This window comes from Aquila chrysaetos, chromosome 6, assembly GCF_900496995.4.
Source record: "Aquila chrysaetos chrysaetos chromosome 6, bAquChr1.4, whole genome shotgun sequence".
Lineage (NCBI taxonomy): Eukaryota > Metazoa > Chordata > Aves > Accipitriformes > Accipitridae > Aquila > Aquila chrysaetos.
In genome coordinates, this window is record NC_044009.1 from 18,539,142 (window position 1) to 18,546,249 (window position 7,108).

A 7,108-nucleotide genomic window follows, 5' to 3' on the forward strand; every position below is an offset into this window, starting at 1 on the left:
TAAAGTTTTGAAAAGCTGGTTCTGCTCCTAGTTTATTACTGATTCTCTGTGACCTTAGAAAACGTTTAACCTGTGGGATTTATTTTCCCCTTGCAAGTGTATTCAAAAGGCTAATAGCAAACCTGAGTTCATTATCTAACTGTGATCAGTTAGAAAAGTGACAGCTAAGCTGCTGAAAATCTCCCCCATGGAGGCTGGTCTGCTGCTGCCAAAGCAACAGTAGCAAACATCTTGTTAATAAGACTACTTAATTCAAGATCTGGTAGGGGAAATCAGGGTGGTCAGTAGTAGTGCTGTATACAGGTAAATAACAAGTGTCTCCCTCAGAAGTTCCTCTCTAGCTGTTGAGACAGTTGACAAATGGCTTAGTATGCCTGATTCTAGAATATAGATACCTACATGTTTGCTGGTGTTCATAGAGATTCCTAGGCATACTTACGTATATCAGAGGATAATGAAACCTTCCCAAATATCATGAAAACTGCACTATGTAGAAGGAGATGTGTCTGTTTTCCTGACAGGCAGCTTTGTAGGCCTCTCATGCATCAGCTGGAGTTTCTATATATTACTTAACTATACATATCAGAGTGTACAGTTAGTTTGGAGTAGTAAATTTGAAGGCCTAAAAGTGAATGCGGTCTCCTGTGGTGTTGCAGTATGAAGGGAAGCTGATGGAAATTGCACAGGTCACTAAAAGCTCTGAGGAAACAATATTTTGCTAAGAATGCTCAGATTAAAAAAGTTGGAAGCAGAACTGGTACATCAACTCTTGTCAGTGAAAACCATGCTCTCGCTACTTTGGTCCTGCCTTGAAAACAAAGTAGAGGACCTTTTCCTCCCTCTCCTTTTCTAACACCGTATATTGGAAGGCAACTACTGGCAACAATTTTGGCTTTTTTAAGGGGGTGTATCCTTTAACAGGCAAAATTTATCACTTCCGTTATTGAAATTCATCCTTAGGAATTGAGGAAAGCACCTCAGAATGATCTTGCTGGAAGGTTTACTTCTCACATTTTAACACAAATGCAAATGTTTGTGGTAAGCACCGCTGACCCTTGACAGACGGGCAAGTCAACCATCGCTCACCTCTGTATTAAGCAGTTCACAGACTGAAAGCTGGAGATGAATGTTGTAGCATTACCTAGAATGTGACACAGCAGTGACTTCACCTGTATATTTAGCAATGAGGTACTTCGTAGGTTGGGGCTGCCATGGTGAGGGGGGGGGCGTGAGTACTCTGCTCTGAACTCAGTTTTATCAAGAGGACAAAAAAAACTTTAAAAGCCGCTTTTTAACATGCTAGTAACCAAGTATTGCTGTAAGGCATCTCTGACCCGTGCATACCCTCACAGAGGATGGGAGGGTAGAGCTACACCTGCAGCCACCCGTCCTGCCCCCAGGCAGACTGACCCCAGGTGAAGTCAGTCAGACACCCCATCTCCCCACCACCACTACCCTCCACCCCGAGGTCTTAATCCCTGAGAAATGGAAAAGCTGCCTTTTAGCCAGGCGGGCTCCTTCCCCTGAAAGGACACAGGTTCTGTAAGGGTCAGAAGAAAGCTGGTGCCGCACAGTCCAGCCAGCTCCTGCGCTGCCAGGTCAGGAGCGATGACGTAACCCCTTGCTGTCAACTGGTATATAGATACGGCTGTTCCCTGAACCTTGGCAAGCCTTGCTTGCTGATTTTGATCTACCAAGCTTGTCCTTGTGACAGCTGAGGACAGTGCTATTAGCAAGACCATGTGATCTTTGCGTATAATTGTCACAGGCAAGAAGCTTCCCGAAATAAAAAGCCTTATATGCATATCTACATGCAGTAAACGAAGTAACACCTACCAAACAAAAATACACACTTGAATAGGGACAGGGCGCTCACTTCAAAGCAGACGGAGACAAAGACCACATACGCAAGAATACAGCAATCGTTTGTAAACAGCCACTGCACTGAAAAGAACTATTAAAAATAAGTCTACCAATAGGTCTGAGTGCTGGCTGAATCAAAGCCAAAAATCATTTTAAAACTCATTATTATAGGAAAGTGGAAAAACTAGTGCACCTTTTTTGTTCTGACATCCATATGTCTATGATCTGTGATTGTAGAATTCACAAAACATGAACGTGGGGAATATAAAGACACTTCAGTAGACATTGCTTTGCATAAAGAGCCTTACTTAGAATTTGTTTCATGCAACTTAGAGTGAAATGTCCAACCATAGCGCTCTTTATATTTCCTCCTAATCAGAGATTAATGTGAAAAATATATAATTTATTGTTACAGTTTCAGACTAAACTGGCTAGGGTTAACTTTGTTACTTGGCAGCAAAGGGCTTCTGCAGCTTCTCATATAATAAAGTTACCTACTGTAGTTCTACAGACTTTATTATTTATGGCTGTGAGGGACAACATTTTCTTCTATCACAGATTACTTACATAGGACTAATAATATTACTATGAATTTTAAGGAAGGAAAGGTTTTCATATTTTAGGCATTTTGGTTTGTTGTTTATAGGCCTTGGTATGACAGAAAAATAATGTAATTTAGAACCTGTAAAGGTTTTTCAAAATTTCTTTGCCTGAAAGTTCATCTATTTTTTTATTTCTCTCTCTCAAATTTACAGGGAGAGGAAGAGCAAAAAACAGTAACATTGTCATAACTACACCCTGTCTTCTGTTTTTGTATTTTTCTCCCTTTTTATAACAGCTGTTTAAATAACCTTCTGGTATACATAGCTGAAAAGAAAAATCACAGCTCCCCAAATATTATGCAATTTTTATTTCCATCCCTCTTATCTACAGATCTAGAACTGATACAGCCTTTTCAGAACCTTGGACCCGATGGATTTTTCCCTAAATGAAAAGTTTCAACAGAACAAATAGGGAAAATGTGTTAAGACTGTAACTGACAAATGACAGGTTTTGAAAACTCAGAGGTTTTAAAAAATAGAAAGTACGGAGCGGGGGGAGATTAGTAAACAGATTCCCCCGCCTCAAAACATGCACTGTACTAGGAAAGCCACATTGAAAGGTTTTTGTCTTTTTTCTTAAATAACATCAGACTTCAGCTCTGCAGAAAAACAAGTGCAAGTTGAGTAGAGAGATCCGCATGCATGTTGTTTCATAAACACTGGCTGCATCAAAGCCTGGTATTGTGTTCTTGTGTCAGCAACACTTAAGTGCAGCTTTAAAGGTAAGGAGGAAATCTCAATATTTATTAGTGTGGGGTTTTTTTAAACTTCACATGTTCTTGTGAAAGTGCTTTACTGGAAAATAACAAGGTATGAACAAGAGACAATTTAGATGCAATTCAGCATCTAAAGATGCTATTTAGTTTTGTGTTCGGGCAGTGAAGCGGTATGTTAGGAATCTTCATCAAGAAAAGATGGAGTTATGTTTGTTAACCTTTGTCTTCATTAAATTTGTTTTGCTTTGCACACTAGGTTGAATGTACTGGGATAACAAAGAGAGTCTTCACTTTGTAGTTCTGTGTGTATGTTTTTTCTACACAGGCAGGAAATACATTTCTGGTTAGAGCTTTACTACATTTAGTAGGCACATTCTGACCAACCTTTTTGAAAGCGTCTCCTGAAAGATACTACAATTGCAACAATGAAGAATTCAGAGGGAGGGCTGTGACTCATCTGTCTGTGCCTGCTTTGGAATGCTTTATTTTTAAAACAGTTGTCTTCTGCTGTTCCTCGATATTTTTTTTTTTTTTAAACCTCATGTATCTCAGTGGCCGTGAAAGTTCTCCATATTTACTGCAGTGCCCTAAGTCAACTCTTAATTTGATTTTTTGGCTTCTGCTTCTTCCTTCTAAAGGTTACTTTATAAGGATTTTACTAATCTTTATCAGAAAGATTTGACAAAAAAGACCATTGAGAAAGATATTTAACTTAATCTCATGATTCCAGTTACATGATAAATACAACAGGTAACAAAATACCTCTGCAACACGTAGAGGTCAGTGACTATGGGTGAGTTGTGCATCACCACAGGACAGCAATTTTCACAGAAGTAGTCACAGCTTTATTTAGGCTGAGGGACAGACCACCAAGGGGAGCAGGAGCCTAGGAGGCGAATTGCTTACTTCCCAAGTTTTCCACTCAGCCAAGTGGTCAGATAAACACTAGGACCTGAAACTTCAGCAGCTATGGAAAGCGTTATAAACAATAGATAGGCAAAGCCTTATGACGTATTTCATGGCAATGGGATTTGACTGAGATGCTGCTTCCCTGTGATGCTGCTCAGGTGCTGCTCTAAATGGAGAGGAGAGGTGACCAGTAATTTTAACCCACTGGTTCCAGTCAAGCTTAGTTCCACAGAGACTGAAAATCACTGCTGTGCACCAGTATTTCGTAGCCCCAGACTGGTTACTGGTAAACAGCAGCTCCAAAACATGCCCTGGTCCTCAGTGGAGAGGTTTGGCAGGAAAGCTACGTTAAAGGCTGGTGTTACTAAACAGTGGTGGCTATATTTTTTCAGTTGTTCAAGAATAGGGAAAAAACAAGACCTGCAAATCATGCAGCACGTGTTAGGATCACCTGGATCTTTGTATTTCACATGTACTTCTGCTTAACAATGATTTGGCTGCCTAACCTTGGGGGATCCTCTTTCAGATATCTCAATCTGCCAAATCCCAGTCTGCAATGAGCCTTTTAAAGCATGCAGTAACAGTCAAAATGACAATCAGCAGGACAGAAGAAGACAACGACTTGAAATATAACTCAGGGCAACTTCAGCAGACCTTCTAGTCCACCCTCCTGCCCTCAAGCAGAGTAACTGAGGTATACTTAACTCCTCCTGACAGATACTTGTCTAATTTTGCAAACCTCTGCTAAAAGTCATGCTATGATCTATGTAATCTGTTAAATGCTTACCTGTTCTGACAGTCACAGTTTTTCCTAATAAAAGTAATCTTTCTTTCCTGTAAAATTTCTGTTCTTCCATGTTTGTTGTAATTTTCTTTGATAATAATCTTTAGAAAAAAAATGAAAGCATGCTACTGTTTCCTTTAAACAAAAAATTGTCTCCTTTAACCTTTCATTTTTGCTTTTCTCTGGGCCCTTAGAAGTGTCAGAATTATCCTCCAGACCTTCTTTGGGCTAATTGCTTACAGGTCAAATATTGTTCTGACTAATTTATTGTATTTTCAAGGGCAAATTTTGTCAGGGTCATTTAATACTGATAAATGTTTCCAGGTAGTCCTAAAGCCTATTGTTTCTCTGTTCTGGCTTGTATTCTGCGCTGATTACCTTTAGGATCTGCCACAGTCTTTTTTGGTGACGGCAGAAGCAAAGGCAGCAATTTATACCTCAGCTAACACTCTGGCATTGCACAGCAAACACCACTTCAGACGCAGAATCTCTGCAGGGCACCATTCTCTGTGGATACTCCAGTTCGGATCGAACGGTGTGGGCATTAGTTTTGGCCTGTGGACAGCATTTCTTTGGGGAGTTAAGTAGTAGATTATAATTATGTAAACTGGAATTTAGCCAGGGCAGCAGGGTCACTCGCCTCTAAGGTTGCAAAAGACATTAAACAATACTCTGAACAGCTCAGGATTTTAAGTACTTTACTAACTTAGCACGTAAAGGGGATACACAACAGAATATCTTCACATGAAGAAATCATTATTGGGTAGCAGAAATGAATGAAATTTGTGTTACTGTAAAGCAACTCGGCATGAAATCCTGACTCTCCAGAAACCATTGACAAAGCACCCTTTGGCTTTATAGTCCAGGGTCACAAAGACACGTAACCAACAACAAGATAAAGTACTAAATCTTAAAATATGGGACTATGAACAGTGTTCTGAGTGGTATGTTTGGTTTGAAAGTGAATGTAGTCCAAGCTACTTATAAAGAACTTCTTAATACTGTTCATAATACACCAAACGAAGCCTCTTAAGTAAATAATGTAATGTGGCTGTAAGAGGGAGTTACCACACAGCTCTGGGAACGTGCGTATCAGCAGTTTCTGAGGTTGCAGGTTTCTCAGATGCTTTGAACACATAAGCAGCCGCCATGGAAAGAAGCATTCCCACCTTCCAGCTGACATCCGCCGCTCGCTTCTGCATCGCCTGTGCCAACACAAGATGTCATTGCCTTTGTGGGGAACCAGCCTGGGCCGGGGGGGAAATCTGGCATACAACGAAACCAGATAACGCGCAAATCAATAGTTTAAGATGTTCACAGAACTACAGCCAAGTTCCACCGAGAACAGGGAAGGACTTTTCTTCAAGAGGTTTTTGTATGCTCAGGAGATGAGGTTTTAATGTCATACACCCAAAATCCCACTCTTTTCTCCCAGAGCCTGTCCCTTGTGCTGGGAGAGCCGCAACCACACCTAGAGCATTCCTGAGAGGCGTTTGTTTGATGTGATGCAGGAGACACCTCAGCTCTGGTGCAGCAATTCCTGGTTTCCCCTTACACCCACTTCCTCCTCTCCCAAACTAATGGGCTAAATAAAGAAACTTCGAATAAAGCAGTGGCCTGCAGTTCACAGAAAATACTTTTAGATTGATACTAGCATGGCATTAAACTGTTCAGGGGGAATCTTTTCTTAGCTTCTAAAATGAAATCAGTTAAAGAATTACAAGTTTTTTAACATGTAATGAAGAATCATTATTGGAGCCATGACCTTCGTCCTCTGTTGACCTTCACAGATACAGCTGTGTTGCTAAGAATTAGGCTAATCTTTCAAGAACAGACACTGCAGCCATAAACTTGTCTAACTTCTTCATGAGAGCAGCAACAAAAGAATAGGTTTTGAGATATAAGGTACTACCCAGAAAAGCAAGATTTTTTCTGCCCATTTTTCAAAAAGGCTTTCTTATACTGCTAATGCCTTTATTTTAAAATAGCACAGAATTTAAACTTTCTCACCCTTAAAGCTGGTTATCAGTTTCTGTTATTGATGCCTCAACTTATGTTTGTTTGCAGTGCTACTTAGTTTATTATATTTTTAGATTTGAGACTCTGATCAAAGCTTCAGATATCTTGGCTATTTTATTTCCTTTAGTGACCAAAGGAGTTTTCATTTCTTCCTCAAACCGGTAAAACAAGCCAACAAACAAACTCTCCAACATTATCTGAGAAGTCATCTCTTT